We start from the raw sequence: 15117 nt of genomic DNA, 5'->3' as shown, positions 1-15117 counted from the left end.
GTTCTTCAACACCTGTTCCTGCAGATTTGCGAGGAATTCTGCTGTACGAACGCAATCAGATCGTCTGCTAGGGATCTTTCTTCTTGCTACATCCTCGTAGTCACCATTGCAAGTCTCTAGTTCATGCCTGATTGTTTTTACTGTATTCAGGGAGCATTGGGCAGCAGTCGTAATATCCTTATTTTGATGGCGGGCACGAATCATCATGATACAAGTTATTCTCTTCCATGATTCAGGTGGGTTCCAGCTATCCATCCTTTCTGACATCTTGTATATGAATGAAGAAGGGTCCAAACTTTTAAATGAAGAGAAGTGTGTGTTAATACATGTAACTTACGGAAAAATATAATTAATTATAAATATGTCAAAGTTATCCCGAACACCCTGTATATGTATATATATATATATATATATATATATATATATATATATATATATATATATATAGTGTGTGTGTGTGTGATGGCCATATGTTCCAAAGATGTTACGTTGTCCAACTGATGGAACAATGATAGTCATCGAGTATTATTTTGGAGAGATTTCTTTCTTTCTGCTGAGTGGACACATTATAATTAGGATTTCATCAAACTATGCCAAAAACTATGCGGTAAGTCAAAAGTTCTTCGAATTGCAATATTACGATGATTATTTTTATAGCTGATTTTGGGGAGGGAGAGCGAATAGAGTAGGAGTAACGGACTTGACAGCAGTGACCACCAAGGCTACATACGATTCTGATGGTGTCCATGAGTTCATTTTCATAATCAGAAGTATGATCTCGAAGATAAACAATTCTATTTATAATATATTTGCTCTTTTACAAAGTCCTCAGTTCACATAAATGAAACATTCAAAATTTTTGAAATTATATAATTTTAAGATATATTACATTTATGTAATATTTATACAATAATATTTGCAATAATACTTAATATTGACAATGCATATGTTGTTACAAATATTACTTAAGAGTACTTACCATACAGCATTTTGGAGACTCACGACATCACGATAAAATTACTTATTCGGTGAAATAATACCTTTCTGCAATTCTTTAGTAGGGAAAAAAATGCTTACCTCCCTCAACCATCAATGGATTCATCCTTGAGTCAATCATCAATATTTCTTCCTCGAATACCCCCCCCCCTTCTCCATCCCTGCCTCTCCAAGAGAGGAAATCCATTCAGAGGGGTGGGAACTAGGTCAGTGACATGCCCATTCAACTTTCAATGTCAAGTAACAAATATAAAACCATATGCATAGCGAAAGAGAGATTCACTTTCTTCGGGATTGCTATAAAAACATTTCTCCGCAGCTCTAAGCCAAACAGGAAGGAGGGGAGGGGGGAATGCTACTCAGAGTAATGAATAAACTGCATCCACTATGAACCTCGGCGGAAGTTCATAAAACTGCCTGGAATTAATAATAATTATCTAAATTCCAGTTAAATATTGTTATATTCTGACTATTTGACCCAAATGTTCATGATGATTTTCTTTTCCATGTATTACATAAACTTAAATTTTAAACGGATCGGAGTTAAAGGATGTATTGAATGAATACGGTCTGCCATTCCTCTCGCAATAAAGAATAGATTTTGAACAGTGAGAAATTAATGAGATTGTGCTGGAAAAAAAGATCGCTGATTAATTACTGAACAGGAAATCAAACCATTCGTCGTATTAACTCCACGGAATAGATAAAATGCAAAAAAGAAATGGGTGACCATCTAAAATTATTAATGTTATTGTTATTATTATATATCATCACACCATCAGTCAGAAGACTCAGTTCATTGCAGGTAGTTCCTTTATGCGTGTGGCATAAAGCCCCATATTAATGGCTTAAATCCATTGTCTTCGACTCTCAGGAAATGCACTTCATGCATCCGCCACTTTCCATGAGGAGAAAAAATTCCATCTCCTTGCGCGATTCTCAGAAATTAACTCTTGCCCTCGTCTTATCCTTTGGAAAATCTCCAACATCCACCCAATAAATATCTCTCAACGATTCATATAACTTAATCATATCATTTTACGGATACCGTATCTCCCCAAACTCGTGTAGATTACACTCTCCAGTTTCTTCGTCCTCTCAAAACCCAAACCAGATATGTGCATATTCTAGATGTGGTCTAATTTGGTCCTTATACAGATCACATCTTACTTTTGTGCGTTAAATCCTTCTCACTATTGTACTATTATCTTGAATGTCTTCTCCACCTTTGCAATGCTTTCTCCAAGGAATAAATAAGATGCAACAACATGCTCATCAACAGAATACAATCTTTCATCTGTAGATCCCATAATTTAAAACCTACATTAAATTGTATTTGTCCGCTGTTCCAACTTATTCAAATCCTCCTGAAGACCAGCAACATTACTAATAACCCTCCACTCCCACAAACTAATTTATTAATATCTCTGCAATTTATTTACAATATCGTGTGAAATAATTTATATTTCTTTTTTTAAAAAAATTACCGGACTAGTAGTTGTGGAACTTTTCTTGTAATCTTCAACTTCTGATACCTCTCAAGCACAAAGTTCTGATATCTGTCACACAGATATAAATATTACCAATCCAGTCTACTGACCTAATATTTAAACCCACTCTTTTCGATGTATATATCAACTTATCATGCCTTTCAAGTGCATTTACAAAATCTAGAAAGATCACAGTACATGCATTTCACTGATTGACACTATTGTTATTACTTAATATAAAATGCAATCAGATTTTACATAATCTGTCGTCTAAAATTTTTGCTGCTCAGGAAATGTGAAAATTAGTTCGATGCCGCCATTAGACTGCCACCGATATCAAAAGACTATTTTTGCCAATTTTCAACTCTTCGTGGACTATTTCAGTTAAAATGTCTTTCAAGTGAACAGCTAAGTCAATAATACAGTCAATTCCTTAGCACATTCCCTTAAAACATCACAGAAAAATCTCATCTAATCCTATTGTGTCCTGCTTTAAATCCAGAATATTTCAAATACATGTATAGCCAGCAAAGGTTGGTCGATTGGTAGAACCTCTACTACTAATGGCTCACGCAAAAAGTTAAGCAAGTTTGAGCGCAGTTAATAGTTGGAAGGGATTAAATCGTGCGATGCTGAAGGAACACTCACCTTCGATGAGTCTTTGGACTCCCTGGAGGTGTTACATAATAACAATAATTTCCTCAATCCTTTCTTTAAGAGTCAAAAAATTATCAATGGCTATAAAAGAATTTAAAAAAAAGCTTCAGGACATGATGGCATCGCTGCAGAAGTTCTAAAACTGACATCGCAACTATTACACATACACTGTATGCACAGTTCCAAAATAGTTGTAAAACGAGTGATTAGAATACTAATCACTCGTTAATAATCGTAAAAGTGCCAAAGAAAGGGAATTTACCAAATTGTAATAATTGCATGAGCATAAAAACCTGACATAGGTTAAAGGCTATCCCCCCCCCCATTTCCTTCTCTCTCCGCAAGATATCCTTTCAGGAATCTTTAATATTTCAGATGAGACCATGAGAAGATAACAGTGTGGTCTTAAGCCAAACTGATCCTAAGTAGCCTACATTACCATCTTAAGAATAATAACTGAACAGTCTGATGACGTCTACTCTTTAACACTCCTTTATTTATATTCACTGTTTGTATATTACGAAAAGTCTTCGATTCCACTTCTAGAGATTAAGTATAGATTGCACTTCAAAATAAAGGAGGGTTATTATAAATTCCAATGCCAAGTGTTGCCTGACTGATATTTATCACAACCTTTCCAAACTGGATCTGGAGTAAAACGAGGATGTTGGCTATCTCCTATATTATTTTATGCTGGTGCTAGCTAGATCGTGTTTTAGAACAGACACATGACATGTACCAGATAATATCATCGAAAATAAATAAAACTATGGGTGATTTAGATTATGCAAACGATGTATGTGTAATTTGCTCGCGGACATGCAGCTATCCAAAATAAACTAACCACATTACAAGAAGAATATGTGAACATTGGTTTGAAAATATAGAACGAAATAAATGAAAATCGATGTGAATAAAAATGTACTAGATACAAAGGAAACCGTTTCAAATTTTACATCTCAGTAAACCTGGAAATCAGAAATTCATTAATCTAAATTTAGCATTTGTCTCTCTTATTCTCAACATCTCTATCCAGAGCTGGAGGTGTAGATAGAGATGTTGAGAATAAGAGAGACAAATGCTAAATTTAGATTAATGAACATGAAAAAGATTCACACAGACAAAAAATAAAATAAAAAAAAACATCTAATACATCTATTAGACGACTTCTTTTATATGGATGTGAAAGGTGGTTAGTTTCAAAGGAAGATACAATTCATTAACAAACAACTACGAAATATACTTTGAATATGGCGACAATTTATTACCAATGAAGACCTCTGGAAAAGAATAAATCAGCAAAAAGTTAACTTGGAAATCAGAAAACGAAAAGTCAGGTGGATTGGACATACAATTAGAAAAGATCATATCATGCAGTCCTGGAACAGTACATACAAGGGAAGAAAAAATCCCGGCTATCCTAAAAATACATGGAGGAAGGAGATCAACTTGAATAAAATGTGAGACAGTTTTTGCCGAACTAAGACCGATCGCGAAGATAAGGAAAAGATGGAAAGCATTTTCGGATATCCGATATTACTAATGGAATGCTGGAAAAAAATAATAAGAAGAAAAGAAAATGTTCATTGCCTTCAAATAAGCAGGGCGGTAGTGGAGTCACATGGGGCGATGAAGAACATAAATTTATTCATAAGTCAAAGTTTAGATCCAGGTAACCTTTTAAAATGGGAAGCACTGATAAGTTTCCTAATCTAAACCACAAAAGTTTGGGTAAACAATCAAGTTTACTCAAAACCTTTTAATGTGACTCACGTTAAGACTGACATTATTTTCAGTTGACATAACTTTCATGCTGCTCACAACAGTGTGTATAATGAAAGTGCTAGTTACTTGACTGGTGAAATACTGGAATTTTCTGACTCTTACGCCTATAAAAACTTATCAACACAGTGTGATGAGTGGGCTAAACACAAGATAATACAGGAATCCTGTTCCATAGACTGAAAATGGTACTTTTTTCACACCATATCAAAGTTTTCACACACACACCAGAAAAAATGAAACTCATTTACCATCTAAAGACGATCACAAACACCCATATCAGATCGGGATTCAATCCACAACTGCAAGATGGAAGCAGTGATACTATCCCTTTCACTAACTAGGGAAAGTGTTTTGCTTATAATCTGAAAATCTTTATCACGTCTACACTAGTATGAAAACTGGACAATCAACTGTAATATTATGTAAAACTAGTGACCAAATATTATATGAATAATGAAATAATTTTTGTTCATGAACTCATTTGCCTAAGACAAGATGAGAATACCGTGAACAACGGCTTTCCAGCTATCTATCTGCAGTCGAGTGAGATTTTTTTCAAGAACTCGATTCAGCTATGATTGATGGTTTTTCTTCATTTTCTTCTTGGTTTTCTAGAAAGACTTTTTTTTCTTGCTTCTACTCTTCTTCGAGAATCTACAGACGACTTGGTGGGCATTTTGTACATACACACACATCCAACCCTCAATATTACTAAAATTAGTAATAAAGGGCTTGCCAAACATACTGTGAACTACGTCTTCATTCAAGAACAGTAGTCAAGTTGTATTGAAATATGATACACATATGCAGGACCAAACCTAGTAGTAATATATCCAGATACTTTTGTAATCATCTAGTGCACAATCCTACTTGCACCTGATTCTATCAGGGCGTTTGAAGAGCTCAATAGTAATGTGCTGTTGGGATTGCTGACAAGTTATAGAAAGAAGTCTGGGTGCTCTCAACATAGGTGATAATATCCAAGAATATGTTCTTATTGCATATTATCACTAACTATTCAAGAAACATTGCAGTTAAAAGTCCCAGAAAATGCCAAAACATATGAAAAACACAAAATATCCTATGGAAAATACATTTCTGCATCCACCTGACCAGAAATTTTAGCATAAATACAAATAAATAGAGTACATTACAAACGTCGATCCTAACATTTTCATTTCGAATGAAGCTCAGAACATTTACAACCATCATTGTACATCTTGAATATCCCAACAATACTCGGTACAATTTCTTCTGCCACAAGAGTGGTATGTGCCTTTGTGCAATCCAATATTATTATAACGACAAATATAATAAACTCAGGAGTGAGAAGTCTCACTCAATGAACAACATATCTATCATACTGAACCTTAAGCTCATTCACACTTTTCATCTTGAAGAAGAGAAATGTAAGTTCAAGTCCAAGCAATGCATTTTACTGACCCACCACTCTTCGTGTAACAAAAAAAAAATCCACTTCTCACTCCCTCTTCAACGCCTTTGCACAATTTCCAGGAATGACCTCTCAATTCTCCTGCTTTTCACAATCCTCATGTATTAATCTGGAAATATTCTCTCACTAACTATACTTTTTTTTTGTCTATCTTCTGACCTCTTCCCATAACCGACATTCCAATCCTGATATTGCCTGAGTCACTTATCTACAGATCCTCACTAGTTTCTTCATCACAATGGAAACTAGGTAACTAAATTTAATTTATGTGTGGTCTGTTCAATTTATACAATGATGGCATAACCGCCACCTTATCCATATTCCATGTCAGAGAAAGCCCAATGATACATTTTTTTTTTACCCTTCAGGTTTCCTCTGAGATAAGTTGAGGATGTTGTCCTTTCAAAATGAAGTTGATCTTGAAGAGTAATATCATTGACCTTGAACTTTGAATTAGTCAAATGTTGTGCTCGCTCTTCTTCACAGCATTCAAGCTTTGTTGATGATTATTATATTTGACAAGAAATTCTATTCTTGTTTTAATTCTTCACTCAAGCATAAGCAAACAAAATTTGTACCTGAGGTATCTCAAATAGTATACTTGTATATAGAGGCTGTTGACTTCACATCAGTTGTTTAGTATCCCAATGCAAAGCATTATGGGATACTGAACAACTGATGCAAAGAATGGGTGATTTCACCTATCATTTAAAGATATTCATAAATATCCATGCTCACAGTGAGATCCGTCTGAACTCACAGCCTGGAGAGCAAAAGCACAACCAACTTTATTTTCTACTTCTTGGCATCTTTAATTTACACTATCAACTTGATGAACCAGCCCAACAATATGCCATGTATTAATGGTGAGTCACCACTCAAGCGGTTTCAACTTTACTGATGTGCAATCACAGTGAGAGCCATATATATGAAGACAAACTGTTAAATGTAATGAAAAGTGTAGCTAACTGAACAATCCAAACATATAAAATCAATGGATAAACCCAAGCACTACATTCCTCAGTTTCAATAAGAAGCTATTTTGAGAAGGTCAAAGTTGAACAGCTGGTGAAATTTCCAGGGCATCCATGCTCAGTTGGTTCTGAAAGGATGCCCAATATCATATAATTTTATAATTTCATATCATTTTAAATAATTTTGCTACTAAAACATGACTAATTTCAATTCAATCTTATTCCCTTAGAGCCATGATATTATATGCAAAGAGAAATGGACAAACAAAATGACCTAAATTGATGATGAAACACAGAGAGAGAGAAAGAAAAGGAAAAAAAAAGAAAGAAAAGTTGTACGAGGTACTCATAAAATCATCTGCAACAGCCAGTTGTCCAAAATCATTTTTAGCTGAATCCCACCAGTTTTTTTTTAATTCATATATAGCATTATATAATACTCTTCATATAAAATGTAATATTAAGGAATGCATCCTAAATACTGCAATATTTTGATGAAGCAAACTGAAGATAGATGGATGTTGCAGCTCATATCTTAGTTCAATTCATTGGCATATATTCTGTATTATCAATTTTTACAACTGTTTTAACTTTATGGGGAAGAAAATTAGTTTGTTGCTTGGTAATCATTGAAAAAAATAAATCTTAAACACACACACACACACACACACACACAAACACAGTAAGCATTTCATATATTGTATATTAGAACAGACTACTGTAGTCCCCCCATTATCTGCAGGTTTGCTATCTGTGGTCAACCCCAGTCCAAAAATATTAAATGGAAAATTCCAGAAATAAACAATTTATTAATTACATCACAAAGTGGATATTAAGGATCCAACATTATTTCAGAGCAGTATCTTTGTAGAAACCATGAAAATTTCATAAGTTGACCTGAGAGATTATGAGAATACAATCATTGGCAACTTGGGGATGCGAGGATTGTATTATTATAATCTCTCAGGTCAACTTACGAATCTTTCATAGTTTCTACAAGCATTTGGCCTTGAAATAATATTGGATCTAATATCCACTTTCTTGATGTCATTTTACATCACTGAAATGTAGCTGTAAGGCTCTTTCCTAGCAATTCGGATATGCCAAAGAGAAGCCGTAAAGTGCTTCCTTTTAAGTGAAAAAGATGAAGGTTCATGACTTCATAAAATAATAAATAATTAAAAAAAAAAAGCATGCTGAGGTTGCCAAGATTCTATTCACGTTCAGATAACTTTTATTACAGTATGTCGCTATAATTGTTCAATTTTATTAGATATTGTTATTAATCTCTTACTGTGCCTAATTTATAAATTAAACTATCATAGGTGTGTATGTATTAGGAAAAACCATAGTATACAGAGTATACTGCGGATACCTGAAACCATGGAAAATCAACACTATCCATGGTTTCAGGTATCCGCAGGGTGTCTTGGAACGAATCCCTGCAAATAAGGGGGCTACTGTATGTGTAATATTACTTAGACACCTGGTGATTCCACAACTTTTTGGAAATTTCTATGCTTCTCAACATGCAGAAGAATTGCAATTCTAGTCATCCAAGAGGAATTTTTTCAAGTCTCCCATCACCAACAGTTCAATTAGTCAATTTTTAGGTGTAGACAAGTTTGATTTTTTCCTTTCCAGAAGACATTTGATGGTTTAAATCCCACAAACAGGCATAAATAACAGTATAACATACATGCTCAGTATGAGATCACTCTGCCCTTGGAGCCTCAAAATAACTTGAAAAAGTTTTATGACTAGTCTTTAGAGCGAGATTTCAAGATTATCTAACCCATAATGCTGATGTAGAACTTTATAGACTTGCAATTTTTCATTGGTGAAAATCACAAAAATGACCAATTACAAATATCAGAAGTAAGACAGAAAAACTACTAAACTAATTACATACATTAGCACTCAAAAGTATTCTGACAAACTAATATTTGACTGAATTCTTCAGACTAGTTGTAAACAGTGAACTCATCACTCATATTAACAGTTTAATCAGAAGCAACACAATGTAAACAGTTTGGTACTGAAACTTGTTATGTTTACATATTTTTTCTGAATTTTTGTTATTTGGTGGGCTCAAATATTTTGACAAGTTATTATTACCACATTTTATCTATGAAAATGTATTTTTAATATATATAATATTAGCTACTGTAAGTTTAAGAATATTAATTATTAGTAAGCCATGCTGACGATCAAAGAATACTCTGCAGACTTTAAAGAAATCATAATTTATGCTTCGCAAGAAGTATAAACACAAACAAAAGTTAAACATGATTTTGGCATACTGCAATAACTTGTAAATGTTTGATATAATCTCTATTCTTCTATTTTGCTAATGCCTTACGAGTCTTGAATTCCTATTAGTAAACTTTCCTGTTTATGCATTTGATAAGTCAAGTCATCTCAGCAGAAACCTTATTAGCAGTAGCAAAGCATTTCCTGCAGAAAGTTCTTCAACTTAGGGAACATACTGAAGTCCAGCTGGCTCAGCTTTCCAGAAGATCAAGATACTTCATACAAAACAGGTGGCTTCATGTTGGCATGCAAAATACAGGCTTTGGATGAGAATATATTGTCAGGTCTTCTGCTGCAAATTTTTGGACACCTTATGTCTTGCAGAAACTTTTTATGCTGCAATTCACTGTACCATCTCCAAAAAACTGCATTTAAAGTTGTGTAAAAAATCCACCTGAGGTGGATTTTTTACATAAGAGGTTTTAGTTTTGATGTATGAATATCGTTCAAAACCTGGCTTCCAACTGATGTAAAGATGAAAACTATTACATCATTCTGCTGGCTATTCATGAAAAGTGTGTAGATGTTAAAAATGATCCTCACAATCAGAATGATGGGTGAAGCAAAGAACAGTCAGTCAGTTTATTGAAGGTTAATCATTCATCTTTCTCACAATCAGTAAAACATTTTTTTTTTTTTCAGGAGACAAGCTAACACCAGAAAACATGATGCTGTAAAGAACATGGACAAACTATGAGTATCAGAGAATTGGCAACAGCCGCAAGGAAGGTGTGTGTGTGGAAGGGAAGGGACATGAGGTTCAAGAGTGATGGATCTGAAACAGCAAAAAAACTTAGCAGTGACTAATCTAGCCATGCTGTCTCCACTTGGGAAAAGCAACCACATAATCTTGACTTGGGAAACTGCCAGACATGCAGAATGTTCGGTTAAGAAGGGGTATATGAAGAATTATAAAGAAGGTGATCATGAAAAGCTGATGAATCAACTTGCAACAGTGCTATAGCATAAGAATTTGGATAGGAAATATGGTCAAGAGGCATTTGAAGAAAGCAGTATCAGACTGTATACCAAGAGTCAGGGCAATAAATTGGGTAAGAGTTACATGGATGAATAGTATCATTAAGCAGGAGTTGAAGAAAAAGTTGTGGAAAGAATATAAAGAAAAAAAGATGATCAGCATAACCATGAGCAGTACAAGGCATACAGGTCACCCTTCTTGCCTGTATGCCTTGATGGTAAGGAAAGCCAAAGCTAATGAGAGGAAGCTAGCTGATAAGGTAAGCTAAAAGGAGTTCAATTCATTAGGAGGAATGAATGCTTTCATTCATTCCTTCTAAGTGAAAGCAAGCCAAATAACTGAGTTATCATTTTGCAAAGGTTTACCATCTATGTGGTGATATGATATTATGGTGCTAGATGTGACATTTATGGAAAATAGAAGATGAATTGGAGATGCTTAGGGTATTGCAGAACCTTACTGTGAACATGGCCATTGGATTAAATGATATATCAACCTGTGTATATTGAGAGAAGCAAGGGAATTAGCACCTCCTCTGACCAAGCTGTTTAATTAAAGTCACAGTTCTGGGAAGATAACAGAGTAGAAAGAGGGCAAAATCATTCCACCACTTAAAGGGGATTCCAAGACGGAAACAGCAAATTATAGGCTAATCAATATCTCAGGAGGTGGTGATGGTTAAGGTATCAGAGAAGTTGGTAAAAGACAGAATTCTAGATGGACAGGAATATGATACTTTTATAGAGGATAACATGGTTTTGTGAAGGGTAAGTCTTGCCTTAATAATTTGCTTACTTTTTTATAACGTATGCAGTAAGTTCCATTTCCTTTATCCAACTGAGTTGGATAAAGGAAATGGAACTCTGCTGCATAAATTGGAGCAAATGGAAATGGATATGAAGCTGGCGATTTGGATTAGAGGGCAGCTGTTGGACAGATATTAAAGAGTGGTTTAGGGAGGAGTTGAGTCCAGAACAACGCAAGTGACTCGTAGTATACTTCAGGGATTGGTACTTGATCCTCTGCTGTTTAATTTGTACATCGATGATATAAGAAATGTTCTGTTGTTTGCTGACAATGCAAAGCTGGAAAGAGCAATAGTTAATGATACTTTTAAATTAATATGTTAATTAACTATCATTAATAATAAATTAATGATAGTTAATAATGTAGAGATCCTGCAGGATGACATAAATAGACTGGCAGCATGGGCAAAGGTAAATAGCTGCCAGTCTTAATTTGGCCAAATGCAAGGTGATGTGCTTTGGGAAGAATAGATCCCTAGCTATGTATTATATTGATGGAACTAAATTACAGGAAATTGGTGGGGTTTGGGGGCAACTGTGAACAGGGAGTTGAAATTTAGAGGGCATATTGCAAAAGTGGCCAAAACAGCACATATGCATGTGCAGCTGTTAACAAACACACTCACAAGCAGGGGTAGGGAGATTATTGTTTTTCCCTTTATAAAGCTTTGAAAAGATCACATCTGGACTACTGTTCACAGGTCTAATCACCTGGATTTTTTTAAGGATGAAAAAATGGTGGAAAGGATCCACAGGTGAGTGACTAAGATTGTGGCAGGTCTATGAAATGCTCTCTATGAAAAGAGATCAAGGGTCTGTAATCTTCAAAAGTTTGCTGATAGGCAAAAAAGAGGGAACATAATGAAGCATATAAGTTATTAAAGGGGTTTCGTAGGACTGACAGTGACGACTTTTCTTCAGTACATGTCAAAAAGGGAGAGAAGAAGAGATCACCCCTGAAAATAATTTTTAGGAGAACTGCAGATATAGCTATTAGGCTAAAGCTGCTTTCTCACTTTTTAAGTGGAATTAATTACCAATGACATGTTAACAGCTTGTTTGTAAATATCTCTTCTGATTATTGTTAAATTATTAAAAAACAAAACAAAAAAAACGTTATTTTGATTTCTGACATTCAGTCTGTTATGAAGAATTCACAATAGTCAGGATTAAACATCGAAAGGACAATGTTTTGTCAAAAACCAAATATAAATGATCAAGTTTGATATCATAAACAAATTCCACTCATAACCATGTCAACTATTTAATTAACATATGAACAACTTAATATTTCAGAAATTATTTTTTGACAGCCATCAGAAGTATGTCAAAGAAAAACACCTATGAATCTGATTGTATAGATGTGCCATATTGTTGTTTTCTTTTCTCTTTGATAGCAAGTATCTGTACATTCAAATGTTGACTATCTCTTCATTTTTGTGAATATTCTCTTGTTTCATGCTGTGCTATTCATTACTAGCTGATTCAATCTAGTACGTTATTATTAACACAAACATGGCATCAACAGTCACTGCAGAAGGTCTCACCTCGATCAGCAACATATGTTGTACCTTAAATCCATTCATGTTCTTCAAATGCAGTACACACTGATAGCTCATTCCACTCACTTGCCCGCCAATTCCCAAAAAAAAAAAGGCTCTTCAGGGATGAACCCTGTTCTTTCTCCTTCCATTCCTCACATATCAATGTTATGAAACATACTTGGAAGAAAATTCAACTTAAAACTTTGCAATTCCTCAGTGCTGATGAGTTCACTTATTTTGATTAATAAAAATAAAAATAAATAAAAAAAACACCTGTTGTTTCTCTCTAATACCTACTAACTCTCAGCATTCACTGAAAAAAAAATTCTAATAAATATCTTCTTGTCACAAGCAATATACCTTTTCCAACACAAGTCTTCTTTCTAACCGGGTGTGTAATGAAATCATTTAGTCAGAAAATGAATGAGAATTGACATACAAGAATATATTAACAATTTAAAGCAGGCTTATGATGAATATGCTATATTTAAAGTCAAAGTAGTAGTAACTGAATTAAATAAAGGGGGGGAAAGCAGGTCTAAAATTAAACAGGCATACCCTAGTCATACAACATGTTAGGTTCCACACCACCATTGTATAGCAAATTTTGTTGTAAAATGAATCTGCTTTTTTTCGCTTGTAGTTGGGTGTAATGGTTTAACATTTCTAATCAGTCATATGTGTGTGTAAATGATATAAAGCATTCATGTCAGACATGCAAACAAAAAACTTAGAATAACTTTTTCATTTGCAAAAATTATTCTAAGCAGCTCAGCTTAAGGGAACAAACCAACCAGTCTACACCATTAAGTTTTTTTTTTTTTTTCCCAATTTTGGCAATGAGACTGTTTTACGGAGAACTGTAGTATTGATTGGTTTAGCACTTTTCACTTCACTAAGAACATTATCTTTGCTTTTAAGAACTGAAACAACAATAGCGCGAGGCAAGTTTAGCCTGGCCTAACTCAGTGTTTGCCACATCGTCTTCACTAAATAATTTTAATCTTAGTATGTAATATAACAGTATTACATGTTTTCTTATCACTAGACGCAACGGCATCCTTTATCTACCATTGTTAACAACAATAAAATAAAATAATAGTTATAAACAATTTATAATTTACACAGAAACACCAAAGAGATGTAGGCTTCCTAAAGTGAAAAGATTTACTTCATGTATACATCATAACAAAACAGAGCAAAAAAAAAGAGAGAAAGAATGGATTTAGCTCAGAAGGAAACAATAACTAAATGATGATTATTTAGTCTTGTAAAAAAATATAAATAAATAAAATAAGCAAATTATAAAACAACAACTTCACTTTAAGAAGTAAATATTAGTATATAATTTGGCATCTATCACAATTCTTGCCACAAATAAATATGGAATGTCAACAGGATGTTTCTTTTATAAGTAAAGTAATTGCTCCAACACGTGTTTTGTCTCTATGAATTCTACACAATGAAAGCATGTTCTTTTAGAAAAGCTAAATTCCTCATGTTAATAGTATCAAAAATAATTTGATTAAATGTCTAAAGCTAAGCACACAAATCAGTTATCAAAAATTTCATAAAAATTACTATCATTAAAAGCTGCATTATTTAAATTATTAACTGATGAAAGTTAAAATATCTACATTTATCAAATTATAACTTCTACAGCAATAGCTATCTGCCCCTGCAGATAGTGTAGAGTAGTCTTAAAAGAAACAGAACTTTATTATTGAAAAATATTAACCATATCTTAGCAAATTTGAAGAAATGGACATTTCAAATTTACTACTGATTAAAAAAAAAAAAAAAATAGTGCTTAAAATACTAAACCTACCAAGTGTCTGTGAAGTCAGATCAGCAGTCCTATCTAATAGTGCCATGATGCCGCTATTGTAATTGATAATTGTATTGTAATAGATAACACTTAAAAATCATGTATGAATTCCAAATCATGAATTTTAAACAGCAGGGAACTAATAGTATCAAAAATCTTTCCTGTCCATAATTTTGCATTTAGATGACACATTTAAAAATGTCAAAATGATGTAAAATGTTTCAACTATGTGATAATAATTAACAGCAATTTCAACTGAAGAGAAATTTTAAACTGATTTTATGCAATAATT

At 33.7% G+C, this 15117-nt stretch overlaps 1 protein-coding gene across 1 annotated transcript in view; it reads right to left on the bottom strand.

Moving 5' to 3' along the window:
• Window positions 1-15117, bottom strand: part of LOC150103428 (serine/threonine-protein phosphatase 4 regulatory subunit 1-like) — a 649146-nt gene that overhangs the window by 477092 nt on the left and 156937 nt on the right. The gene's annotated exons all lie outside the window — the stretch shown is intronic.

This window comes from Typopeltis vanoorti, chromosome 9, assembly GCF_054136105.1.
Source record: "Typopeltis vanoorti isolate ZY-2024b chromosome 9, IOZ_Tvanoo_1.0, whole genome shotgun sequence".
Classification (NCBI taxonomy): domain Eukaryota; kingdom Metazoa; phylum Arthropoda; class Arachnida; order Uropygi; family Thelyphonidae; genus Typopeltis; species Typopeltis vanoorti.
The sequence above is the reverse complement of the archived record's forward strand: the minus strand, read 5'-3'. Positions and strand labels throughout refer to the sequence as shown.